This window comes from Gopherus evgoodei, chromosome 22, assembly GCF_007399415.2.
Source record: "Gopherus evgoodei ecotype Sinaloan lineage chromosome 22, rGopEvg1_v1.p, whole genome shotgun sequence".
In the NCBI taxonomy this organism is placed as follows: Eukaryota; Metazoa; Chordata; order Testudines; family Testudinidae; genus Gopherus; species Gopherus evgoodei.
Window position 1 is genome coordinate 7,265,414 of NC_044343.1, and position 27,535 is coordinate 7,292,948.

A 27,535-nucleotide genomic window follows, 5' to 3' on the forward strand; every position below is an offset into this window, starting at 1 on the left:
AACGCCGCTCGTAACGCTCTGTATTTAAAATTCAGATGAACGTGTGGCGCATTCAAGTCTGGATTGCAGCAGCCTGTCACATTTCTGGCTTCCATGCCCTGCACCACGGTGTTGAACCCATGTTGAAAGTGCTGCATTTTGCGGCACGCAACCCCAACAAAAAGCAACAGGTAACCAAATGTTGACTAGGCATGATCAAAAAGAGAGAGATTTCCTATAGCTTCCTCCCAAGAGCAGGGTGGGTTGCCTGCTTGCCTGCCTTGGACTGGGGAATGACTCTTCACTTCAGATTATGGAATGGTTTTCCCTCATTTCCCCCCCCCCCCCCCCCCGCACACTTTGCTGCATATAAGTCTTTAGGCGCAGGAGATAGTTACCTCCCTGGGTGTCTGGTGAATCCCATAACCTAGATGGAAAAACATTTTCATTAGAAACAGTTTATTAGGAATGTAGGCTTGATAGCCCTGGTCTCATGTTTAGAGCAGAGGAAAGAAACTCTTGACTCCTGGGTTCTGTTTGCACCTCTCTTTGTTTTAGGACCTTGGGCAAGTCACTTTCCCTTCTTGGTATTTGAATTGTCCCCATCCGTGAAACGAGGATATTTGCATACCACATGGGTAATGTTGTGAAGCTCGGCTTGATCTTTGTCAAACTCCAAGTGAAAAGTGCCGGTGGATGGAGAGGTTGTAGGTGAGAAGTGACTGAAATAGAAGAAGACTATACTTACCTATCGCTAGCTGCTTTCATTGTAAGCAGGAAACCAAGGTGACTGAATCATTTGAGAGCCCCTATCCCCAAGCCACTCTGATAACTGGCAGCAGGCATTGCTGATCTTCCATTTGGGATGATGGATCATTTCATTTAAATCTTGCTGAAATATATTATTAATCATTGTGTCAGTGTCCCACCTTCATTATAGTTTCCTGATAAACATCTCCTAATCAGGGAGTGATCGCTCTGCTCTGCTAGAAGCCACGCAGGGATAATTAATACATTTTGGAGCTGGAAGAGGGAGCCGGCTATGTGTTCCTTGTCTTTCCACCCCAATCTTCACCTTGTCGGGAGAGAATTGCTCACTGGACCGATAAATAAAGCAATAAGCAAACCTCGTCTTTCCAGGACAGCCCAGTGCATTAGCATGCATGGACACCCTGTTCAGGGTCTTAAAGTCCATCTCTGGGGGATGTCTGGTTCCGTTTCTAAGCGTGTTCTGGGGCATTAGAGTAGCCTCTTGTCAGCAGGGGCTCTGGAAGGTCACTGACCGCCACCTTGTGCCTCTATCTGAATGAGCTGTGGAAACGCAGCCTCTCCACGGCCCTGCCAGATGCAAAGCATTCTCCTCTACCTTGCGAATGGGCAACCGAGAGGCAGAAAGGACCGGTGCCTTGCCCATGATCAGCGGATATTAGAGCTGGGAATAGAGACCAGGTCTCCCGAGTCCCTGTCCTCATGCCACAACCCCACTGCCTGCCGCAGGTGGTCCGTCAACAGCTGGACCCTTTCCCCTGACTCTCCCGCTTCAAGCAGATGTGGGAGCTGGGGCAACGGATTCTGGGAGACACTCAAAAGAGCAGGCTCATGCGAGGAGAAAGGCTGGGGTCTTCCATGCCCGTGCAGATACAGAGACTAATGATGCAGCTGCAATATGTGTGTCTCTCCCCCTCTCTCTCGAAGCAGGGTAGAGCTCACGGTAGGGTAGAGCCAGAGTGTCCTATTGAACGCAGTGGAATAGCCTTTGAATCCCAAGCTTTCCTGCCGATGGGAGGCTTGCTTCATTCTACTCTTGATTGGATTTACTATCACGGAAGGTTCTGCTGCTTCACCGGAGACTCTGATCATGGGAGTGAGGCATCGGGCTCCGTCAGCCAGCCAGATTGGAGGAGCAGCGGCAGTGAAGTGGGAGCAAGACACCCCTCTGAAAGCAGCATGGAGTATATAGAGTAGGGGACCAGGAGTCAGGATTCCTGGGGGCTATTTCCATCTCTGCCAGTGATGGCCTCTATCCCCCACTCCCTTCTGCAGTGGCTGTGACACCTGCTTCCCTGGCAGGATGAATCCCATGGAGTTCCTTGACTTGAAATGCACTGTGGACTGTAAATGGCTGCTAATATTTGGAGGAGGACACAGCAGCAGAGTGACAGTGTGGTTCTGCTTCACCAGAAGAAACCAGAGCCCGGGAACAAGTGCTGGGTTGCTTATTGAATATCCCACAGCTCTTCTTTAGGGGAGAGACGGAGCGCTTTCTGCAGCTTCTCTGTTTGACCTTCTAACTGGTTGACTCCAGTGCTGAAGTCCCCAGAGGGCTCTGGGACAAACTTGACCTCCTCAGTTTTAATTTTATTAAAAAAATAACCCTTTCCCTGTTTCTGCAGCATCTCTTCCTCCTTGGCCAAAGCTGGATCATGTGCAGAATTTCCCTTTTTCAATTGAGATTTCCTGTTGTCTTTTGTACCTCTGGGTTCTGAAAATTGTCTTTCCCCCTTGCCACGAAGCTCTTTGGACCGGGGAGAGGAATGTCCACAGATCAGCAGGAGCCTAGATCAGTCTCTTGATAAAAATCTGTTTATACAGTCTCAGCTGTTAGTTTTGGTTTGCTGGGCTGGACTGTTTTTTTTGTTGTTGTTGTTGTTTTTTAATGTCTCTGCTCTAATCCATCAGAAAATATGGCCAGTGAAATATTGTCACTGCTGAGCTCTTAAGCTGCCTTCTAATCATGGGCTGGAGACCTGTTTATTAAAGTCCAGGAAGACAAAGAAAAAACAGCACCCCCCTGCCTCACACAATCTTGAGTGGAGGGTTCCTCTGGGCAGCCCGAGCACAAGGGATTCAGTTAGTTTCCTCTCCGTTCTCACTGGCCTTGGGGCTAATACTGTGAACTAACCAGGGGAAGGGACCGTCTGAGGGGCTGGACACAGCTTTGTCTTTAAAGCCTGGATGTTTGCTCCCAGCTCAGTGCTCCAATACTGGGTAGCTAAATTCCACTCTGCAGGCTACACTCCATAGTGCGTCTCACCCTCTGCTATACACGCTTCAAGTGTGATGTGGTGGGTATTGGGAGCCTCTGTGCTTGAATATGCAGCGTCCCGAACCCCGGAGGCGCTTACAGACCAATCGAACACAGGGCAGCAGCTCAGAGGCGAGAGGGCTGGGGGATGATTGACGAGGTAGGGGGGCGATTTGCTAGTCGGGCTCTGTGCACCTCTGGAGGAGCCCCGATAGTTCCAGCTTAGCACTGGCTAACCCCAGCTGGTGCAGAGCCAGAGAGGGAAGACTTGGGCTTGGTCTATGTTGACATGGCTACAGTGGGGGGAAAAAACACACCCCTGCCCGATATAGCTTTGCTGGGCCAGCGCTTAGCAATTCCTGGCTCCCAGAACTGTGCTTGGACTACTAGACTGCACACCTCTCTTGCCACTGGTTCCTAAGAGGGTGAGATGAAACCCACGTGTGCCTCCAGTGTGAGGCAGACAGGATGCTCAGGAGTACCCTTAACTCCCAAAGGAGAGTGGCTGGCAGGCTGCCATGGGATCGCTTGGTTTCCATACCTTGAATAGGCAACAGCACCATTTCATGGTGGTTTTTATCCTGTACCTCTCCCTCACCCCGCAGCCCAGACCTTTTAACTTCTGGCCTGACCAGCTACCCAGGGATAACATGAGAGAGGTTAAGTATCAGAGGGGTAGCCGTGTTAGTCTGGATCTGTAAAAGCAGCAAAGAATCCTGTGGCACCTTATAGACTAACAGACGTTTTGGAGCATGAGCTTTCGTGGGTGAATACCCGCTTCGTCAGATGCATGTAGTGGAAATTTCCATGGGTTCCCAATCCTGGCACAGCTGCAAAAGCTGGAGAGGACAGGAGGGATGTTATCCCAGTCCCCCAGCAAATCTGAATAACTTCCAAATCCTGGTGTTTTGATGTCCTTGGTCACCCAGATTCCTTCCCCGCTCCCCCATGCCCACTCATCTCCTGTGGCTCTTAACAAGCGTATGGAGGAAATCTCTCTCACCATGCTCTCCTGCTGGCTCGGAGGGTGGGAACAGCAACATGACTTTCCTCACCTGACCCAGGCAGCATTGGATTCTGTTACCGGCCTCGCTTGCCTCCAGCCTTTGAGGCGTGCTGCATCCAGAGGGCGAGGAGACACTTCCCATCCGAAGCATCCTAGAAACAGCAGCAAGTCTTCTCCTAAGCAAGGAAGGGGTGGGGGTGATGTCTGAATAGTCAAGATTTTCTCAGAAGTAAGAGAGGAAGGTCCATAAAATATTAAATGGCCCTTGTAGCAAAGAATTCTCTCCTTTTTCAGTCCCAACAGCCTCTTTGAGCTCTCTGCTGGGGGAAGGAGGGAGAAGAAATACAGTTGGAGGTCAGTGTTCAATATTTAGTGAGAACAGGGGAAGAGTATCTATTGAGTCTGGTTTGAAGGGGGTCGCTGTTCTGGTAGGATTCCCGGGCCAGGTTATGGATAAGAATAGCAGCTCTTTCATACGGCACTCTTCATCCATAGATCTTGAAGGGTTTTACGAAGGAGGGAAGTTTCATAGTTCCCAGGCTGGGAACCTGAGGCTCAGAGAGAGGAAGGGATTTGTCCAAGTGATTTGAGTGGCAGGGCTGTGACCTGGAAGATGAGGCCTGGCTCTGCTACCGACCTGCTCTGTGGCCTTGGGTGAGTCACTTCACCATTCTATGCTAGTTTCTCCTCCCACCCTTTGTCTTGTCTCCTTATGGTATAAACTCCCCCAGGTAGGGGCTGTCTTTTAGATGATGTGTACAATACAGTGCTTGGCATAATGGGGCCCTGGTCTCAGCTGGGGTCTCTAAGTGCTGCTGTAATAAGCATTTACTTGTGCTTTCCACTGCAGGTTTTTCCCTAAGAAATAGTATTAAAATGTGCCCGTGCAGCTTGTATGTAGGGTGATTTGCATAGGGCCACCCAGAATGCTTTGCACACTCTTTAATCTTCAGAATGTAATTAAAGTGATGCTGTCAACTGGATTTTTGTCTGAAGTTCACTTATTTTAAAAATACCATTTTTAGATAGACCCCTCCCCCCAACAAAATTTCAGTGTATTCTCTTCTTTACATTTAACACCCCTCCCCCAGTCGTTTAAACGTGTAGAAATAGATTTTTCTGCTCTTATGCTTGGTGGCTCTTACAAAGGTTTTACTGAGAGCAGCAGCAGCAGAAATACTGTTTCCCACCCACTCTGTTTCTGCCCAGGTGCTTATCTGTTGCTTCTTCAGTTCCAGCTTTTTGCTGCTGCTGTTCCTGGAGAAAACTCCCACTGGCTGAGTCTGGGGAGGAGCATGGACGTGAGCCTTGCCCTCCACGCCAACTCCTGAGACAGGAAGTGCAACTCAGCTACACGATCGCGTACGTTCAGTTTCACAGTGCTGTCATTCATACCACCTTTTCTCTGATCTCACCCATTCTTGTCATCGGTTACTAGAGCAGCAACAGAATCTTCACTCACGTGACTTTTATTTGATCTAGATGGGCTTGCAGCGGGTATGATGAAGGGCTAGGGGGGAAGAGGTGAAAGCTTAGCTGAGGGCATGTCTCCACTTAAAATGTGGCAGCACAGTAGCGCTTTAATGTAGCCGCTCTAAGCCAGTGGCTCTCAAACGTTTGTATTGACCCCTTTCACACTTCAAGCCTCTGGGTGCAAACCCCCCTTCTATATTAAAAACTTTTTTTTATCTTTAACACGGGTTCTCAAAGTTCATTGCACCACGAACGAAAATTACTACACGACCCCAGGAGGGGGATTGAAGAAGCCTGAGCCCGCCTGAGCTCTGTCTCCCAAAGCCTGAGCCTCCACCACTCCAGGCAGGGAGCCCAAAGGGTTCAGCTCCAAGCAGGGCAGGAGGGGGAGCTGTAAGCTGAGCCCCACCACCCATGGCTGAAGCCCCGGCAAGTCTAACACTTGCCCTGGCGACCCCATTAAAATGGAGTCATGGCCTTTTGGGGTCCTGACCCACAGCATGAGAACCGCTGCCTAAGCCAATGGGAGAGAGCTTCTCCCATCAGCATTGTTAATCCACCTCCCTGAGAGATGGTAGCCATGTTGGCGGCAGAAATCCTCCCATCTGTCTACACCTGGGGTTGAGTCGGTATAACTGCGTCGCTCTGGGGAGTGGATTTTTCATACCAAGATAGGTCTGTAGTGTAGATCAGACCTGAGTCTAAGCGTAGCCCTGGGAGAGAAGGGAGGCCATCGGCAGAGCTGCCTGCTAAATGGGCTCTCGAGACAGAGAATCGGAGGTGAGGAGCTGCCTGTAACTCCCTGTAGGATCGGGGTGGACTCTGAACAGAAGAGTGAGGCTGGGAGTTGCAGGGGAACAGATGAGGGTGTCTGCATGGGGGAAGCTGTCTGGTGAGAAGCAAGCGTAGGAATGAACGCCAGCCGACCGGAGCAGCATGTCCAGAAAGGCAGGTGATGCAGAAGGGAAGTACAGATCCCTGCCAACCTGCCCTCTCTACCGCTACACATCCGTCCTCTTCCCTTCAGACCTCAGGGGTTCAGGAGCGCTGCATAGTGAAGCACAGAGGCTGACAGTACCCCACTGCCTCACAGTGGTGTGTATGGCAGGCTTCATGGCAGGGGAGAGAGACAATTTTCAGAACACGGAACCCAAAAAGGGGAGTTCTTCGCAGTCCAGCATCGGCCAAGGAGGAAGAGATGCTGCAGAAACAGGAAAGGGGTTTTTTTATAAAAGAAAAACTGAAGAGGTCAAGTTTGTCCCAGAGCCCTCTGGGGACTTCTAACTGGTTGACTCTAATGCCGACAGTCAGGCAGAGAGGCTGCAGAAAGTGCTCGGTCCCCCAAAGCCCTTTGGAGAGAAATTTCCAGAGGTCAGCATCACTAGGAGCCTAGACTGTTTCTCATCACAGTTGATGGGGTTCAGGTGCCAAATTAGCCATCACCATTGCCCTAAAGAGCCACAGTCGTGTGAATTCGTTGCTTCATTTACGGTTTATATAGATATAATTATTCCTGCAGCAAAATGACGGACCAAGTAATATTATTTCATCCACTACAATTGGCTAATACAATAGTAGATGCACCCTGATTGGTTAATAACTTAGCTTGGTTAATAATTCAGTTGCATAGTGTTTTAATATCATGTGCTGCAAAGAGCCATGTTAAAGAGCCACTTGCGGCTCGCGAGCTGCACTCTGAGTGTCGCTGTGCTGGAGGGAGCAAAGACCAGACCCCGCTTGTGGGGGAGCTGGCGAATGACAGCAGTGGGTGCTTTGCTGCAGAAGGTCTCAGTCCAGACAGCCTCCTGATCCGGAGCTTGCTGTGTTTGTCTATAGTTAGGTATTTGCAGCCAGGAGGGCCAAGGGGCCCAATCCTCCTTGCATTGAGGTGGATAGCAGATTTTTTTCCACTGACTTCAGTGGGATCCAGTCAGGGAATGCACAAGGGGAGAGGGAGCAAGTCTAACCAGGAATCCTCTCTGTAAATTCTCACGCCTTTCTTTTTATTTCCTGGGGAAACTTCCTTACACAGAGGAAAGGAGCGAATAACCCAGCTAACGGGGCACGATGGGAATCTTGTCAGCTTTCCGTCCCGTGGTCTTTCTGGCCTCGGACAGAAGTTTCTGCAGCTCCTTGTCACCGCGGGGCCTGCTGCTGTGGAAGTCAGTGGGCTGCCCGCTGCTTCCTCAAAATGGATTCGGTGCTAACAGCAGCACGGTTTGTTTCGCATCCCTGCCTCTCCTCCTCGGAACAAGTTATTTATCATCCTTTTCAAATTTCACATCTTATTTTTAAACGCGGAAGCTGAGATGCTGATGCCTGGGCTCCAGTCACTCCTACAGCACGGTGCTGACTGGGTCAGCCCTGGCATCTCTGCATTGCCAGGTTAATTTTCAATTTCCCCTGCTCCATGCATCGGCTGCGGATCAAACATGGAAACCATGAGCCAACAGCAGAGGCCCCTTAGCCGCCTGGGGCGGCATCTGTGGAAGGCTTGTTTACTGAGAGTAACCATGTGGCCCATGTCTCCCCAGTGGAGATTCCCACCCCCAGTAAACGTTCTGCTGCAGGGCACATACTGTGTTTAATCCAATCACCGGGCTGCTGAGCCTGGCTCCGCACACTCAGGCCAAAGGGACAAATTGGAACGGAGTGCCTGTCCATTCGGAGCTGTCACTCTGTGCAGCCTCGGCTGTTTCGCCGAGGAGAGGTTTACTGGGGCAGACGAAACTGCAGCCATTCGCGATGGGGACCAGAATTTGTCTGGACAGAACTGACAGGTCAGCATTGGAAAGACCTTTCAATCCCCCAGCCCTGGGGCCTGCCTCGTCGTGACGCTGGATCCTGTAAGTTGGGGATGGTGACCCAGAATATCCCAGCTCTGCTCCCGCTCCCTGGGGAGCAGAGAGCTCCGCTCCCGGTCGTGCACGTTACTGCGTTGCAGCTGCTCAGTGTCCCTTGGTCTGAGCATCGCACAGTCGCTGCCCTTTGGATGTGTGCAGGGGACCCTGACCCTCACTGCAGTGTGAGGGAGGAGAGAGCGGCTTTGACCTGCCACCTGAAGGAGAATAAACCCAATGGGGCCAGACTTCTGCCACTGGCTGAGTACCTGGCCCGTTGGGGCTTGCTTACCTTCCCCATCCCACGACCACAGTGGCGAGGAACTGCTTAGACGTAATAAGGCACAACGGGTTGAAGTAAAGGAGTTTGGTGCTGTGCCTCTGAGGTTCAGCCTGCGGTGTGGTTCAGTGCTGTGCCTCTGAGATTCAACCTCCCACCCACCCCATCCCTGCACTTCTGGGAATCTAGCTGGCATAAATCAGAGCAGCCCTGGGGACTGCTCTAACGTAGGCTGCCTGCATTAAGCAGCCCAGAATATCCAGAGCGCGTGGGCCACATCTGCGCCTGCCTACGTTGAGGGCTGCTGGTGGGGGAAGACGTAGGCCTGATGCAATGACTCAAGGAGTCCCTCAGTGCCAAGTGTGCTCCCTGGTAGCCAATGAACCGTCTTTAGGGGCCCCTCATTGGAACCTGGGTCAGTAGGAGGATTTCAGGCAAAGCTTCCTGCTACTGAGACCTAGGCAACGGTGGAATGCCTTCTTCAGGAAGATGTGGAGGCACTAATGTTTGGGTCACTAAAACTGGAGGGCACAAAGTGCTGGAGAACCATGCAGCAGAGAGAGATTGTGCATTGGCTGTTGAGGACTGGTCAAGAGAGAGCAACCAGCTCGTACTCGCTCATACCTCCCAGGATCATGTCCAAAAGGAGATGCATTTCAGGTATGAGTTTGGCGTCCAACGGAAGGAGACATCAGGCAGTAGTTGACTAACAGAAGTCTGGAGCCAGCTGATCCTCCGGCAGGTAAACATCTGACATTGCAGGAATGGTGCATCTGCGATAAACGCAGTCAATGGGCTTGAAGGATCTGGCCTGGGGAGCGAAGCCTGCTTGGTCCTGTATGGGGAGCTTAGCTAATGCTGCCAGCCATACAGCAATTACGAGTCACTTCTTGGCCTCTTCATAATTGATGAAGCTGGGGCTACAACAGTGGGATACAAAAATAGTGTACAGCTTTGCCAAGCACGGGCTAGTCTGTTCCTGGCTGCTGAGAAATCCAAGAGAGAGCTCTGATTCCTTTCCCCACCCCCAGGAGATGGGTCGCAGTTCTCTGTTGGCTTCGTATTAGACGGAAAAGTTCTTGATGACGAGGTACTTTGGGACTAGTAATGACTATTCCCCGGGCCTTTCATCTCTAGTGGGCTGGCCTGAATGTGACCCGAAGTCTGTGTCAGCTAGTGTGCGCTTGGCCTCTCTGCAATGAGCTTGGTCTCTGTCCCAGTGGACGGGTATACACGTCACAATCCTGCAGCCTCTGAGTTCCCACTCTGTGTGTGTGTGTGTGTGTGTGTGTGTGTGTGTGTGTGTGTGTGTGTGTGTGTCTGTCTCTCTCTCTCTCTCTCTCTCTCTCTCTCTCTCTCAACCTGACAAGAGAAGCAGAGAACACTGTGTGTGTGTGTGTGTGTGTGTGTGTGGAGGAGGCAGGGTGAAGTCCTCCCCCCAGATATGAGAAAATCGCTTTAAAAGCCTTATTTTTAAACCACAACATGTAACATTTTCAGTCAGCCTGCTGTCTGTTGGATAAAAGGCCGACTGTATGTAAAGTTACCGTCACTGTGTACTGCTTCTGTTCTGAAATCATCAGGCAAGCTCTGCTTTTTCTCTCCCCCAGGCTCTGTTTGTTTATGTGGGAGGGGGGAATTGCCAGGGACACCCTCCTCCCACCCCGGTGCCTCACCCCACTTCTGATCTGTCCTCTTCCACACACAGGGGAATTTTTCTCCTCCCCCTCCTTCCCGTGGGTGTGGGGATTCCTTCCTCCTCTCTCCTTCCCCTCAAACTCTGTGCCTATGTGGGAGGCACAGACAAGGGGTGCCTACCCTTCCTGCCCCCCTTGGGGCCCAGCAACCTACAGCTGGGCATGGAGAATTTTGGGATCTGAGGCCTTTCCCTCTATGGAGTGCCAGCTCCCATCTACCCCCCGCCTCCCGAATACTGGTAGGGCCCAGGTCCCATGGGTCCATATAACCCGTCACCCATGGGATAAATGGAGGGCTGTAACCATCAGTACTCTGAATCCAGCACCCACTAAATGCACTTAATTTTGGTGAAGTCCCGCACTAGCTCCGGAAGGTACCATCAGTTAGTATCACTTTCAGGAGCAGAACACGGGCCTGTTGTTGGAAGGTGCTTGAGATCGCTGGTGGTGGATGGATGAGAATCTGCTGTCTACCTACCCAGTGTTGGATGTTCCTGATCAGCAGGAGCATGGGGTGACAGTCACCGGGGCTGCTGCTGAACCTTTCTTCTGCTGTGCTAGAAATGCCCATTGGCTTTAGTGGGAGCTGCAGGTATCCTGAGGGTGTGGGAGGAAAACCAGGCTCCAGGTATAGTCTTGCTTAAAAGGCAGCTGTATGGAGAACTATTGATGGGAAACACTTGCCCTGAGAGGGTGGAGTAGCAGACATTTTAATGCATGTCAGCTCTTCTTCCCCATGCTTCCCGCAGGTTCTTGAGCCGCTGAATGGGACTCAGTTGGATTTGTTTGGGGAACTCGTTCCTCTGCTGTGCCTGGTGGGGAGAGGCAGTGGTTGCTAATTTGGAAGGGGTTGCAAACGCCACTGAGTGCAGAAATAATATGTGGTGAGCTAAGCCTTTAGGAACAGGGGCAGCAAAGACGCTGAGAACTTGGCGGGGAGAGGAATGCAAGGTAATAGACCGCTGGTGGGAAGGGAGATTAACCTGACCCAACATATCCAGTGGGGAAGACAATCCCGGAAAGGAGCAACACCAAAGACGTTGGGGTGAGAATGGATAGCCAATCAGGCAGGGGTCTGTCATGGGATGTGGGCAATCAGTGGCGCTGCAGGGCGGGGGCATTACATCGCAGAGCAGGGTGGCAGCGCTCCATCTCTGCCTAATGTGATTCATCGTTGGGGGTTGAACCCCTGGGACCTTTAGATCTGAAAGCAGAAAACTTTTCTGCTGTCCGAGCCGCAGAACTGGAATCCGTAACTGAAAGAGTGAAGCACGGTCATAAACGTGTGTATGGACTGTCCACTGGAGGGGCACAGAGTGCCACATTGCTTGTGTGGGTTAAATATAGATAGCTCCCGTGTGACAGATTTGCTACATCCAATTCTCCGTACCACCTTACCAGAAAAGTGTGAACCAACTAGGCAAAGTTTAGAGCAACCAAGGTGATGGGGTGAGCAGAGATCAAACTGGTGGAATGCCGAGTAGCTACAGTGACAAACCGATGGGGTGGGGGGGCTACAAACCATCTACAACTCCTTGGTAGCTGTGAATACCAAGAATAGAGGGCAGTTCCGGATGGGGCCATAACTTGGAGAAACAGCGCTGTGGAATTGAGTAGAGCTGGAACTGCAGGGTTCAGATTCCTGCTTGCCTGGGGTACATCACTTGGTTTTGTTTCCGTGTCCCCCATCTGATAAGAGCAAGAACATTCGACTGCTTCCGGAGAGCACTGGGATTTGGCGTGAATGCAGCGTGCTGTAAGGGCCACGCTGTTGTCTTTGCTAGAGAAGGTGCGTCTCACCATCTTTTGCCTTCTCCGGGTGGGTTTGGTGGGTGAAGGGCTGAGTTAGTTCTGCCCTAGAAATAAGCACTTAAAAGGCAGCTGAGTTTCTGGCCTTCTTGCCAGGGATGGTGGGGAGGGACTCAAAAGGGACCTTTGCCTGCATGTGCCTCAAGATGGCTGGCTTGGGTTGCATAGCCACCAGCGGATTGAGTCTCCATTAGATGTCAGGTTATTTTGGAGAATTGGGCCTGGATTATTGATTTGTACTGCAAGCGCGCCTGGGAGCCCCAGTCACAGCCCGAGGACCACACAGTGCTGGGTGCTATACGAACAGAAGCAAACGCTGCCTCACGGAGCATCCAATCTTAAGTCTAAGACAAGATGACAAATGCATACGGAGAGGGAAGGACAAGGAAACAACCCTCGTCAGCATTATCTGCTTTGGTTTCAGCCGAAAACTGCCTGGCCATTGTGTGTGTGACAGGTGTCAAGATGGGGGGCCGGTGGGGAAGGAGAACAGAGTGAGGGAGGTGGCTCTGAGGATGTTTTCTGAAAGCTCCCATGGGGCAGAGAGGGTCCTTTTTATTCAGTGTTTTGTACAGCACCTAGCCCAGTGGGGTTCTGGTCCGGGACGGGGGCTCCTGCGTGCTGCAGGGGAGAAAGCAGGAAGAGGCTTGTTTGAAAATGTAACAAGTGGGGGCCGAAGGCTGGCATCCTTGGCAGAGAGGAGGTGGGGGTTGACGTGAAAGCCTGAGTTTGGGCTTGGCCCCGTAGAAGAGATGCAAAGAATCCATGCCTCATGCAGCGTGCCAGTGGTCCACCCGCCTCATGCTGTCCAGCACTGTCTCCCTCCCAGGCCGGGTTGGAGGGGGAGATGCTGTTGAATTCGTTTCCTTTCCTTTTTTTTGCTTTCTACTGCTGTCCCCTGCTCTGCCATCAAGTGACTTGGTGACATGGCACATCTCAAATGTCTGAGCAATTTCATAAAGAAAGGAGCCGGCATAAATGAAACGCTTTGCCTCTTGTGTCTGAAAAATTGGATTTGTTAACCTGCAGCTTCCGGGGCCTTCTCTGGCGGGCGGCTGATGGGGACACAGGGTAGGGGGAAGGGAAGGGGAAGCATGCATGAGTTGGGTGGGGGGAATCCAAAGCACCCTATAACATGCTGATCTTCTGATAACACATTCTGGGGCTCTTCGCTTCCCTGTGGCTTCGGGGAAAGGCCTGAACTTTGCATTGCTCTGAGTTTTTGCTGTGGTCCTAGTGGACTTCCGTCTCCTTCACGCTGTTCTTATCCAGAGGCAAGAGCACCCGTGGATGCCTCTGCCTGTGACAGCCTGGCCAAGAACTCCAGACACCTGCAATCTGTCGGTGTGGACGGGTGGGGAATTTGCAGCTGGAGGTGAAGCAAGACGCCGAGGCACAGGGCCAGTTCCCCGCAATAATGGGAAAGGGATTTACTCCACAGGTGGTATGGGAGGATTGTAGATTAATTCAGTTTTGCTGCCTCGGAGATGGGAACTTTCACCAATCTGGGGTTTGTGTTGCCCGTGTTTGAGTGGCCCAACTGTGGATCAGCTGCTAGTGTTTGTGGGGCTCTTTGTCATAGATTTTAAGGCCAGAAGGGCCCATCGTGATCCTCTAGTATGACCTCCTGCCCATTGCAGGCTGCAGAACCTCACTCATCCACTACTGTAATAGACCCCCTAATCTCTGGCTTAGTTACAGATGTCCTCAAATGATCATGTAAAGACTTCGAGTTAGAGAGACTCCACCCTTGACACTAGTTTAAACCTGGAAGTGCCCCATGTTGCGAAGGAAGGTTAAAAAACCCAGGCTCTCTGCCAGTCTGACCTAGGGGAATGTTCCCTCCCAACCCCAAATATGGTGGTAAGTTAACCCCTGAGTGTGTGGGCAAAATCCCCCAGCCAGACATGTGGGAAAGAATTCTCTGCAGTAACTCAGAGCCCTCCACAGCTAGTGTCCCATCACTGGCATTTGGAGATACTTGCTGCTAGCAGTCGCAGATCAGCTACATGCCGTTGTAAGTAGTCTCATCATCCCATCCCCTCCCTCAACGTATCAGGCTTAGTCTTGAAACCAGTTAGATTTTTTGACCTGTGGCTCCCTTCTGGTGGTTAGAAGCCTTCATCTAATTTCAAGCCTAAAGTTGTTGATGGCCAGTTTATATAGAGAGCAGTCATCTCTCCCCATATAGAGAGCAGTTTATATAGAGAGCCTGTGTTTGGTTAGGCTAAACAAGCCAAGCTCTTTGAGCTTTCTCTCATAGAGTCTGTTTTCCATTCCTCGGATCATCCTAGTAGCCCTTCTCTGCACCTGTTCTAGTTCGAATTCATCTTTCTTAAAGATGGGAGAGCAGAACTGCACACAGTATTCCAGATGGGGGTCTCACCTGTGCCTTGTATAATAGTATTAACGCTTCCTTACCTCTACTGGAAATACCTCACCTGATGCATCCTAGAACTGCTTTAGCTTTTTTCACAGCCATATCACATTGGCAGCTCATAGTCGTCCTGTGATCAACCAATACACCCAAGTCTTTCTCCTCCTCTGTCACTTCCAGCTGATAGGGCCTCAGCTTATAGGAAAAATTCTTGTTGGTTAGTCCCTAAATGCATGACTTTGCACTGCGCTATTAAATTTCATCCCATTTCTATTGCTCCAGGGGGGGAGGGATAGCTCAGTGGTTTGAGCATTGGCCTGCTAAACCCAGGGTTGAATTCAATCGTTGAGGGGGCTACTCTAGGGATCTGGGGCAAAAGTCAGTACTTGGTCCTGCTAGTGAAGGCAGGGGGCTGGACTCAATGACCTTTCAAGGTCCCTTCCAGTTCTAGGAGATAGGTATATCTCCAATTATTATTATTATTTATTACAAGGTCATTTAGATCCTGTACGATATTCCGGTCCTCCTCCATTCTGGGAATACCTCCCAGCTTTGTGCCGTCTGCAAATTTTATTAGCGCACTCCTTCTTTTTGTGCCGAGGTCAGTAATAAAAATATTAAATAAGATTAGTCCCCAAACCAGTCCCTGAGCAACTCCACTAGTAACCTCTCTCCAGCCTAACCATTCTCCCCCCTCTCCTCCGTTGACTCTGATATTTGCATTACTGAACTCTCCTCCAAAACCTAACTGAGGAAACAAAGGGGATGCAGGTGGACACATCTTCCATCTCCTCTCCATCGGTGGCTTGGAGATTGATGTTGAACAGTGCCCTCATTTGGAGAAGGCTCCCCTTCTCCGCCCAAGCAGAAGTCCAAAGCGCAGGCAATGCAATGTTTATTGGGGTTAGTTTCCAGTCAGCACGTGTCCCATAACTGATGCAGCAGTACCTTGTTTCCTGGTGTCCCGTCCGCCCCCTTGTCAGCAGGCATAATTATCCCTGAAATGCACGCCCACGGTCCCACCCCTTACAACTTACGGTCACGTTCCATTTTGGGGGGTTGTGGGTCTGGGGTCTTCTTCCCACCTTTTTTGTACCCCATGAAGAGTAAGGAGTGAGGTTGTGCTACAGTCAGGGGCAGGCCTTTCTCTGGCCTTAGTGTTTTACCTTCCCTGCCCCCAGTCCCCCCCTTGCTCTTCCTGACTAATTGCTTGTGATAGGAGTTGAGGCAGTCTTCAAGTGTGCGCTCATATTCTATTCCCACCATACCCAGTAACACTTGAACTGCTCTTATCTGTTCCCATTATACTAACAAACCCATCTGGCTTCGACAGAAGCAACATACACAGTGTCTTTGTTCTCTGTTTACACATATTTAGCAAGAATGTATCTGTATCCAAAAATCAAATGGGCGAGCAAAACCCCAAATACTATCTCAGGCGGAAAACAGGCCTGGATCCTACTTTTGCATTAGCACCCCTAACACTCAGCATAGACTCTGGACAGCTGTGTCCTCATATTTCTCCAGTCTAGGGTGCCTCTTACACTGCTTCGCTGTGAGAGCATCCATTCCTGGTCTGCTCACATATACAACCCTCAGCATGGGGGGAGGGATAGCTTCGTGGTTTGAGCATTGGCCTGCTAAACTCAGGGTTGTGAGTTCGATCGTTGAGGGGACCGTTTAGGGAACTGGGATTAAAATCTGTCTGGGGATTGATCCTGCCTTGAGCAGAGGGTTGGACTAGATGGCCTCTTGAGGTCCCTTCCAACTCTGAGATTCTATGTAAATCTCTCTCCGTTATATTGTATCAGTGCCATAGCCAGCCACTCACCAAACTCCCAGTCCCATGCTTTCCCCCCAGTAATGGGCATCTGGTACTGCCCAGCCCCCTCCTGGACAATACAAGCTCATATAAAGTCTGTCATTTCATTAATAGAAAGTGATATGCACAGATCTTGTTATCTCAAATGGAATTTTCCAAACGCACTGGTTTAGATAAAACAATAAAATAAGTTTAACAACTACAGAAAGATTTTAAGTGATTACAAGTAATGAGGCATAGAAGTCAGGATTGGTTACAAAGAAAGAAAAGGTAAAATGCAACTAATTTAACAAGCTGAATGAATTCAGAACAAAGGTTTCTCTCACTGCATGCTATCAGCAGTCTTACTGGCCGGATTTCTTTCGGCCAGGATCCCTCCCCCCGCATCAGTGTTAATTTCCTTGCCCTTCAGGTGGTGTTGATGCCAGGGGCAGAGAGAAAGGGGCATCTGTTCCTCTTTCTTACAGTTATTTTTTCTTTGAGACTCAGGGTTCAGGAGACAAAGTGTGTGGCAATGGGAAACTCCATCTGTTTCTTTCCAAAATGTAATTTTTTTTTCCCACTCACACCCCCTTTTTCCCTGCCTAAGAATTGCTGCTTAACCAGGGGATAGTCCATTTAATTTTGCTGATACCTAGCTTGGGCATCAGTTTGCCTTTTGTCTGTGAACTGTTTTGTAGATGCTTTTTCTAAACTTGGAACATATCTCAGAAATGTCATACAGTAGAATCTTATAACTTTATTTACAAGGTTGCCACACACATTTTACCAGGACAGTAATGATCAGCAAGTTATGTGTTTTTAAGTGATACTTTACAAGGCATACTTTGTACAAAACCCATTGTAGTTTTGTAAAGAGTGTGACCATAGGGATACAGACGGTTATATCATGTATTTACCTAGCACATTACAAAGCTAGAATAAAACTCTTTCTTTGTCCTGGGCAGCTCATGCTCTGGAATGCGTATTGTATGCTGCATAGTATTAAACATAGCATAAGCTCAGATGTATTTAACAGGGAAACAGCAGGTTTCCAGTTGCATTGGCTGGCAGGAGCTGCACTTGGAATGCATAGCCCGAGGCCTAAGCTTGTTGTGTTTGCATGGAGGAGAGATCTTGCTTTACAGCTGGAAGAGCGGGAGTGGGGGAAGGGAGAAATCCACAGTTGCTGCAATTGGTGGAGTTGGCACAATACAGTGCTGTGAGCTCTGACACGCTGGTCTTGGAGTGCAGCTATTTCAGGGAGAGGCAGAGCGCAGTTGCCCAAGCACTTTCTTTTACAGCATGTTACGTATCACATTATTTAGAGAGAGAGAGAGAGAGTGTGTGTGTGTGTGTATGTGTGAGAGAGAGATTCAGTTACAAGATATCGAACCCCTGAGGGGCAGCGAGCGTGGGAGGAGGGGGAGATCGCTTCCCCTGTTTTTGTGCTCTTGCTGTTTTCGTTCAGCTTTCGTGCTGTTTGGCTTTCACCTGGTGTGACCCTGTTGGAGGATTTGCACAGAGAGACTTGTGTCCCCAGGAGAAACTGCAGCAAAGTTTTTTATATATTAAAACAAAAAAAGCAGATAAACAAAAATGGAAGCTTTAAAAGTGCCAGAGACGAGTTTCCCAAAGCCGCTTCCCGGACAAATTATTACAGGAGGCCCAGTTTTTTGAGGTCTTCCTGGTGAGATGCTTGGCTAAGCGGAACTTCATTGCTCCACCTAATGCAGGGAATGGGGACAATGTCCTGGTGAGCAGCTCTGCTTCTGAGAAGGGACAGGCCTGTGGGAGTGCGGGAGGGAGTTCTTGAAGACAATCCTAACCTGTCACATGCATTTCTGGCTTACGTCACTCGGGCATCGCTGCACACTGAGGGGCTCTGAAATGCAGCCTGGCTCTCTGAACATGTTTGAAGGCAGAGACGGTGCAAGGAACTTATTTCAGGGAACATTTGAAGAGGGCAGGGAGTGCAGGATATTGCTGATTCTTTTTTCCATAACTTCTCCACCTCTGGGCTTTGGGGAGGCTTATGCTAGTGGAGGGGTGTGTGTGTGGACGTTTTTCAGTGTGCTGCCAGACAGAGCTTGACATTTACCAGACTCCTCCCGGTCAGGACTCTGCGACTGCAGTACCAGCCACTGGTAGATACCAAAGCCAGGGTGGAGAGAGGCTCCAGCAAGGGCAACATCGGAGAAGGGGAAGGGGGCAGTGCTTAGCTATCTAGCAAACGGCTGTCCCCGTTTCCATCGTCTGTATTACTCTGACTTGCAGGGGTCTGGCAAATCTGCTCCTTCCCTCCAACATCTCCAGACCCTCGCAAGGGGTGGGCACGGCCTCCCCATCTCAGTTCTCCCCTGTCTCCATGCTTGGAGGTCTCCTCCCTGGTGAACAATGCCTGGGCCTGCCTCCGCTGCTGCCCAGAGCTTTCCCAAACAGTGACATTGACGTGATCCTTCACAGATTCACTGCTGCCCACAAGCTGCATCGAGTCTTGTTAGCTTCGCTCCGTGGTTGTGCAGCAAAGCTTTAAGCAGCTACTGAGACACTGGAATGAGCTGACTGCAGATTCAGGAAGACTGCACTGCTCTGCATTCACTGCACATATGAAAGGCACTCTGTCTGCAACTGGAAAGGCTGGAAAATAGACTACATCTAAATACAAACTTAAATCTGCACAGCAGTAGCTGTAGGGTCTCCTGCTTCCTGAAGAATCTGGGAATGGGCATGTCTAGTCCTGATTGTTAATTTCTGCTGGGTTCCTGCATTCTCTGAGCTACTGCTGTCCCTAGCAAGCAGGACAAGGGTTAGGAATGTAGTTCTTTGCACACTGCAGCTAGGACCAAATGCTCCCTCTTCTAGGACAGCTCTAGCTGTGACAGCGCTCTAAAGCCACCGTGTATGGGATCCTAAACTTGGGACTCTAAGGACTGCCCCTCCTGAGGACTAATTAATCCTGTTTTTCAATAGCCTACATCCTGGAGGATCAGCCATTGCATCAGATATGCCACCGGGCCTCTCGATGCAACATTTCGTACCACAGGGGGAACTGCTCATGGAAACTCTGCAGGAGACAAAACGCTAATCGTCCTGTTTCCTCATCTTTAGGGAAGCTAGAAGCATCCCACCCGCTGATGGAAACAAAATGCAACAGGCAGCTCCCATTCCTGCCTGCTGGGTGAGCGCTCGCAGCAACATGGCTCCAGCCTGGCACCTCCTTCTTTTCCATCCTACTTTCCTCCTGGGCGTGTGTAGCTAGGAGAGCTGTGTCCCTGGGTGAGGCCACCCCCTTTTCCAGCATCCCAAGCTCTAGCACCTCCCCTCCTGCTGCAATTGCTGGAGAAGCCCACTGCCTTCTGAGGGAAGGGGGACCAGCAGTTCCTCTGCTGCAAAGGCTCTGTCCTACCCCTGCCGTCTCTGCTTCTCTTCTATAAGAATGGCCATACTGGGTCAGACTAAAGGTCCATCTACCCCAGTATCCTGTCTTCCAACAGTGGCCAATGCCAGGTGTCCCAGAAGGAATGAACAGAACAGGTGATCATCAAGTGATCCATCCCCCGTCGCCTATTCCCAGCTTCTGACAAACAGAGGCTAGGGACACCATTCCTGCCCACCCTGGCTAATTGCCATTGAAGGACCTATCCTCCCTGAACTTATCTAGTTCCTTTTTGAACTCTGTTATAGTCTTGGCCTTCACAACATCCTCTGGCAAGGAGTTCCACAGATTGATTGCGTTGTATGAAGAAATACTTCCTTTTGTTTATTTTAAACCTGCTACCTATGAATTTCATTTGGTGACCTCTAGTTCGTGTGTTATGAGAAGGAGTAAATAACTCTTCCTTATTTACTTTCTCCACACCAGTCATGATTTTATAGACCCCCATCATATCTACCCCCTTAGTCGTCTCTTTTCCAAGCTGAAAAGTCCCAGTCTCTTTAATCTCCTCTAATTATTTCACTTGTCCCGGCAAGTGAAAGGTGACGGTGCTGTGGACAACAGCGTGAAGCATTAGAGATGATTTCGCTGGGGAACGGGATGCCCTGTCTGTCTGTCTGTGTGTCTGTCTCTCTCTCTCTCAATAAAGAGCTTTGAAGGGATTTGGAGAATTTAGTTAAAACCTGACCACTCCCCTCCCCACTTGCCCAGCTCCCAACACTGTTCTCTAAGGTGCTGCTCAGAGTCATCCCCTTTCCCTGTATGTTATGGTATCTCCAAAGCTGCACCCTTCAGTAACTGCGGAGCTGCATGCGCCAATTACAGAGACTGGCACGCGATCTGCCCTTCGTGTTCCCTCCCGCCCTAGCATCGCCTGGAAACATGCAGTAAGCTGCCCAGGGAGTATCGTCCCCAGGGAGAAATTGGTGTAAACGCTCTAACCCCAGCTCCATGGGAACCTCGGCTCCCACAGGGAAGGGAGGGTAGAAAGCCATCAGTGCTGTTACATTCATGAATGCAGAACAAACCTGGTGTGGCAGCATTTTGGGACGCGTCCTTGACACCTTGTGCTCCTTTGAAAAATCCCCGTCTCCCTCCTTCCTAAGTAGGGCCCGGAGACTTGGTCCCAAACTCCCCTTGAAGTGGGAGGTAGATGGGGTGTCTGAAGGCCTGGGTCTTGGAAACCTTACCTGGCCTGACTTCACATGGGTGTTTTGAATGTGGCCAAGACCTGTCCCTGTGAACTCCCCAGTCCCTCTGACTCCGTAGCTCAGATTTTGAGGCCTTAATGCATCCTGTAGTTTACAAATAGGTAGCTTTTTGTTTTGGGCCGGGGAGGCAAACGAATCAACAAGCCAGCGATTTCTTCAATCATCCTGCACGTTACACAGGGGAAAAATTAATACAGCGCCTGCCATCCCCAGAAGCTATTTGTTAAAGCCAAAGATAATGATGGGCAAAATTGAGCCTGGTTCAGCTGCCTTTTAAGAATCCTTCCAAGAAAAGGGATCTGTTTATTTGTGAGCTCCGAAATCTGTGTACAAGCCTTTCAGCCCCATAGGAGACAAGTTGATTTGGGGGAGGGGGGAGGGAAGAGGAGGGAGCAGGACTTCCCAAAAAAAGCCCTGAAACAAATTACATTTCAATGTCCAACTTAAGACACTGACTAAGGCCCTTTTAAAGAAAGACGCTGAGCACACAGGCCCTGAAAATTGGGCCCCTTAACGTATCTAAAAAATGTTGAAAATTGTGGACTAATTAAAAATTATGGTCAATCAATGGCAGTTAATGCATGTGATTAATGTAAGACAAATTAACTACATTTTAAAAAAAAGCTGTGGTTAATTGCCGTTTCAATCGCACTGTTAACTATACACTACCAATTTAAATTGATTATAAATATTATTGGAAGTTTTTTCTACATTTTTCAAATATATTGATTTCAGTTACAACACAAAATACTAAATGTACAATGCTCACTTCATTTTATTTTTTATTAGAAATATTTGCACTGTAAAAAAAAAAAAAAACTAAACAAAAGAAATAGTATTTTTCAATTCACCTCATACAAGTCCACTCAGTCCTACTTCTTGTTCAGCCAGCCGCTAAGACAAACAAGTTAGTTTACATTTACGGGAGATACTGCTGCCTGCTTCTTACTTACAATGCCACCTGCAGGTGAGAACAGACGTTCTTATGGCATTATTGTAGCCGGCACTGCAAGGTATTTACGAGCCAGGTATGCTAAACATTTGTATCCCCCATCATGGTTCGAGTCCTAGGCTCTAAAGTTTTCTATTGTTTTGTTTTTAAGCGCAGTTATGTTAAAATTTCTACATTGCTAAGTTGCACTTTCACATTCGAGATTGCATTCCAGTACTTGTATCGCAGTTCACAGACCTGAAGTGTCTTGTGAATGTTAACCAAGAAATCCTGCTCTGACTTGTGGCGTTAGGAGCAGAGTGCCCTGCTCTAGTGGATCTGTCCCCTCCTTGATGCACACTGTTTTGCTTCCATTTTGCAGTTCATAATGTTGTCTGAGAGCTGGCCACCTTGCCATCAGCTTGGATGGAGCATCATGCCTCTGGCCATAGCTGGACTTGCTGTGGAGTGAGTTCTGTAGTATGAACACCCAGTATCTATTGCTCCTCCATCAGAGCAGTGCTGTGCTCATCCCTGAACTTCCTGTTTTTTTCAGGACTTCAGACCAACAAATGCCCACCATCTGGGTGGCACAGGAAGTGGGACCCACATCATCCTATCCTTCAGCACCTTCACAGACAACCTGTTCACTTTCAACTCTCGGAAACCATTCCCTACCCTACCTTGCAGAATGTCTCTTTCACAGTTTCTGCTCATATCGCTCCTTCCATGCGGTCTAGCCAGGTATGTGAGTGCCACCTTCTTTGCAGCTCCTGCCATTTGGAACAGCCTTCATAAATCTCTCCCTCTTGCTTCAAATCTTGGCTGGAAAAACGGCTCTTCTCACTACCCAGGTCTCACAAATGGATGCTTTAATTTTCACTACACGAGCTGCTTTACCACTAATTTACATTAGGTGTTTGAGTCTCTTCTGCTCCTGCAGACTCTCCGGCAATTGGAGAACTAGTGAAATTCTGAACTTGCAAGAGGCGGAGGGCTTGTCTAAACACCAAGTTGCACCGTTTAACTAACGGAGTGTATTGCATCACTTAAACTGGTGTCACTGTGTGTGTAGAGCTCTACGTAGCTATAAACTTGGCTTATGTTGGTTTTAGCTTGTTTCTAGTTAAATAACTGGCCTAACGACGTCGTGTAGCCCAGACCTGTGGGCAGGGGGAGCCATGGGCTAATGAACACCTCGGCTGTCTTGGCAGATTCATCATTCTTGCCCCTTTTGCCTTAAGACTGAGAGCTCTGAGTGCATATCCACCCCCTTTCCCCTAGAATCACTCCAGCAAAACCATGGAGCTGATATTTTTGGTATTTTAAAGGTACGATGCAGAAAATAATTCTTTACAGGCCGTCTTTATATCAGAAGAGAAAGAGGCAGAGTCTTCCTTTAGATAGAACCCATTGTAGATCCCTTCTGCTGGTGAGTGGAAGAGGGAGGAGAGGGTTTTGATGTAGCACAGAGTACTGGCAATGAGGCTCTTCTACCACTAGAAAGAGCAAAGATGGTCCCTTCAAGTTCACTATTGCCGTAGGAGACGTAGGCTTCTCTGCCTTGACTCACGGAGGAATATCGGTGCACGTTATTACAAAATGATCTTTCAGCGGAAGATAGCACAGGTGGCTGTAGGTTCTGTTTTTATGATTTGGCCTATGCAGTCTGGTCAAGCCAAGCCATAGTGTTCTTACCAATGATGTTCAAAGGCACAGAAACCTCCAGGAAGTTGAGTCATTTTGCAGCCCTCGAGAATGTGTGTCATGGTTTGTGGCTGCCCACACTGACATAGCGGAAGGTCTCTCAAACACCACCGAAATTCTGCTGCAGCACAAATTCCATGTCTGACATTGCCTTTGCAGCAAACCAAACCCTGTTGACATTGAGTGGGGTGCGAGACAAGATAATTATTTGTCACTTTCTCTGCAGACCATGAAGCTGCGCCTCCTCTACTGTAAATTCCTCACTCGATAAACTTACCCACAACAGGCGCCGTGAGAGCAAACGACCATGAGGTGGATTAAACAAGTCTTTTATTGATGGTAGAGGTGACATATCAGACAATTTCATCATAAGCTTTGCTATACTTTCCTCTCTGTGAACCGTGGGTGGAGCAGTATTGTAGGCCCTATGTTGCAGTGAGGCAATTCTTCCAATCCATTAATCAATGGGTGATCAGTTCCCATCCAGGCTACCATAATTATTGAACTGAGAGTTAATTGGTGTTCGAAACATTTTAAATAGATTTTGTGTGTGTGTTACTGTGTCTTAAACTAGGGTCTAAAAGTTTGTGTAACTTGCAGAGGGACAGTTGAAAACCGTGTGGTATAAAACGTTCATCAAATCTGTGAGGCAGCAGTGTTTCTGTTCTCCTTGCTAGGAGTTCCAGGTTTGCCAGGGCATGGTTGGTTCCTCTTAACAGCCCTTTGGAGCTGAACAGGGAATAGTCTCCACAAATATATGGAAGCACTTCAATGCCAAGGCTGAGCCTATGGGCAAATAATGCACAGCTTTCTCTGTCAGAGGACACTGGGGTATTTACTGGCTATAACTGAACTAAGCCTTCACGCTTTATAGAGAGAAATTGAGGCAGAGAGAAGGGAATTTATTTGCACCACAGCATGTCGTGAATGACCGAGCTGCTGCTGGAACCCAGGAGATCTGCCTCTAGTACCCAACACAGCAGAACCATCTCTCCTCAGGGGCTGCGGGGATTGGTGTCCTGTTTCATCTTAACCCCACCCCTGTCAATTTCTATTAGGACAGCCTAGACCCTCGGTGAACATTTCCTCCCCTTCCATACCGTCTCCTCAATGCTTTCCACTGCTTGCATTTTGTAACAGACCGGGAAGTAGCTGCGTATACACTTGATAATTCCGGGTAGCAGTGACTCCAAGCAGCGCTGGGCCTTTTCTGGCATAAAAAGGACAAATTAAATAAACGTGTGATTGCTTAAACATTTGTTTTTAAATTAGCAGCAGCTTTTTTTTTTTTTTAAATTAAAGTATTTGGATATGCTGCTAGGGAACATTTTAGCAATTTTTTTTTCTGGTACAGTTTTTCCATAATTACCCATTTTAAAAAGCAAATGCAAAACTGGGGCCGGGTTTTCGGCTTAATCCTCTCAGAGCCGCGGAGGGGAAGAGACATCTCCGTTTGGAGCTGTGGGGTTCAGGCAAGTGTCCGGCAGGTTAACGTTGGCTCGCGGTAGTGAGGTAAGGGCGCTGATGCTAAGACGATGCTGAAAGCTGGAATGAGGCACATCTGCGTCTCGTGGGAGAGCCAAGAAAACCAAGCACTTACTCCTAATGGTGAAAGCTGGCCCCGGGGTTCTCTCTGTCCTCGGGACTTTAAGGGAAGGGTGAGGAAAAACTAGGTAGAGGGGAAAAAAAGAAAAAAGAGCTGCCGGAGCATAGGAAAAATTGGTGAGGGCTAAGCACCCACCGGCAGCTCCTCCACTTCCTCCCCTCCCGGCACCAGCTTGCATTCACTCTGCATCCAACTCCCCTGAACGGGCTGCCGCATCCTGCTTCTCCCCCCTCCCTCCAGCACTTGCGCCGCCATACAGCTGATTAGCGCAAGCCTGGGAGGGGGGTGAGGAGGAGGAATGCGGCGTGCTTGGGGAAGAGGCGGGGCCAGGACTGGGATTTGAGGAGGGATCCAATGGGGGAGGGAGGGGCAGAGTCGGGGCGGGGCCGGGGTGGAGTTGGGGAGGGAGTGGGGGGTGCGAGCCCCCTCCGCCTGTGCACCGGAAGGCAAAATATTGGGACAACAATGATCGGGATGTGGGACAAACAAGTAAATGTCGGGACACTCCTGATAAAATCGGGATGTCTGGTCACCCTGGCTGCTAGACTAGTACAGCTGCTGAGTTAGTGTTATTAATGACTGGTTCTGCTGTGTGGTGCCTTTTACCTCCTTTGATTTGAATGCAAAAATTACATCTCGCCCCAGCTGTAGGTTCCCTGTCATTCCATGCAAGGAGGAAGCACTGTTGGGCTAATAGGGATGCCTACGTGCGGCCCCGTTACAGCGAGCTGCAATTTTAAAGAGCAAAAGGCTCTCTGAGCCCACCCAAACTTTCAGCACTTTCCAAAAGTCCTGTCAAAACAAAGCGGGTCCTCGCCGCTTGCTGTAACGGTCCACAGGCCTGGGTTATTTTGGCTGTAAGGTGTCTTTGAACGTTTCAGCTCATTTAAAGGTGGGAAGAGGGAAAGGTGACATGGGGAAGGAACAGAGGAGCCCAAAATAAGGCTGGAGCCTTTGGGGAAACCGGTGCTGACCCGAATGTTCCATAACCACATCTGCCAGTACCGGAACACTTGGCTAGACCAGGCTGGCTAGCGAGAGGTTCCTTTCAGACTTGGAGGCTTCGGGGCAGCAGAGAGCTTCAGTTACTCCCAAGGAGCTCCTATGGTTAAGGGTTCAAATAGTGGGGAAGGTGGAAAGAGAGCTAGGAGCAGGCCCGAGAGGCCTGTGGGTACTGAACCTATAGTCAAGCATGTAGTTAAATTCATGGGCTCCCAGGGCATGTCGCTGCTGCATGGTGAATACACGTTTGGGGTGATGGGGGTCTATAGCACACCCATAGGTGTGCAAGAACAAAGATGGGCCTTGCCTGGAAGAGTTCATAGGAACAGACACACTGTGTCCATCTAGCTCCGTATCTTGTCGTCCGATAGTGACCAGTGCCAGGTGCTTCACAGGGAATGAACAGAACAGGGCAAGTTATCAACTGATTCATCCCCTCTCATGCAGTCCCAGCTGCTGGCAGTCAGAGGTTTAGGGATAGTCAGAGCATGGGGTTGCTTCCCTGACCATATTGGCCAATAACCAGCAATGGACCCCATCCTCCATGAATTTATTTAGTTATTTTTTTAACTCTGTTATACTTCTGGCCTTCACAACATCCCCTGGCAATGAGTTCCACAGGTTGACTGTACGTTGTGTATACTAGTAGCTCACATTATTAAGGCCCTGATCCTCCAGTTGGATCCATGTAGGGGGATCCTTGCTCCTGACTTTGAGCCTCCCCATTGCAATCGGCAGGGTGCATGTGGCTCCAATTGCAGGATTGGGACCTTTGCATGGATAAAATGCAGCCAGTGAAAAGTAGGTGGGTGTGGGAGGTTATGCAATAGGAGTGCAATTTCCCAGCCTTGCTCAGCATACTTCCTGGAGATTTCAGGAAGTATTTTTTTTTTTTAAATAATAAAAGCTTAATAAATGAGTTAAATCCTGTGAAACTTGAAGTAATTAACTGTTGTAAGCGGGGGATGAGAGTTTGCAGAGCAGCCTTTCCAGGAAACTAATAGACCCTGTGCCTCCTTATCTTGATGATTTTCATAATTTAACTGAATGCTGAGGTAATGGATCTGATGAACTTTTATGGAGCTGATTTTAGATTTAATGGACTTCATGGGTTGTTTTTAAAACGTTGATGCACTTGAAAGGTAAGAGAAGAGCAATAGAAGCTGAAATAAATCTGAATGATCTTCCAGGGATTTCAGGTAGCACCAGGTCCACTCTGAGTGCACCAACCTTGCCACCTGAAACTGTCCTTGGAAGCCATCTTAAGAACCCAGGTGCTTTTCCCCCTGGGCAGTGAGCTGAGCACATGAAAGGAAAGAAGCAGAGACACTGTCTTCATGCCAGAGCATCGC

General features: G+C 49.3%; 1 protein-coding gene across 3 annotated transcripts in view; it reads left to right on the forward strand.

The window, feature by feature from the left end:
- PTPRS (protein tyrosine phosphatase receptor type S) overlaps positions 1-27,535 on the forward strand; it is a 247,104-nt gene that overhangs the window by 18,885 nt on the left and 200,684 nt on the right. The window contains exon 1 of one of the 3 annotated variants that reach the window (XM_030540233.1): positions 22,521-22,612. The exons of the other annotated variants lie outside the window; for them this stretch is intronic. The gene's annotated coding sequence lies outside the window, so the exon portion shown is untranslated. Of the gene's footprint in view, positions 1-22,520; positions 22,613-27,535 lie in introns of those variants that run through there. 3 annotated transcript variants of the gene reach the window in all.